Raw genomic sequence first — 410 nt, forward strand, 5'->3', positions numbered from 1 at the left:
CAGTTCCAGGCACCACTGCTTTTGGGGTCAGTGGCTTTGGGGGATTTGCTGGAACTGGGCCACAGCCTGGAGGGTGATTGGGAAAAGCCCCTGGCCTGGGCGTCTGACATCCTGGATTTGACTTCTGGCTGCGCCACCAACTCCCAAGGGTCCTTGGCCAAGCCAGGCTCTTCCCCTTTCTGGGTCTCAGTTTCCTCATCTGTAAAACCAAAGGGTTGTACAAGGTGATCTTCCAGAACTGCAGAGTCCATGAGAAGACCTGGGGGTAGGGGGGTGCTGAGAGGGGGACTAAGGCCAACAAAAGCCAACTCTCAATTATCTGTGGGTGGAGCCAGGATGAATAACTGAATGCCACAGACATCCAGAAACCTCATTTTAAACAATCGTGTGAACTGAGTCCCGCCCCCCCC

This window comes from Bison bison, unplaced genomic scaffold (genome assembly GCF_000754665.1).
Source record: "Bison bison bison isolate TAMUID 2011002044 unplaced genomic scaffold, Bison_UMD1.0 scf7180017864144, whole genome shotgun sequence".
NCBI lineage: Eukaryota > Metazoa > Chordata > Mammalia > Artiodactyla > Bovidae > Bison > Bison bison.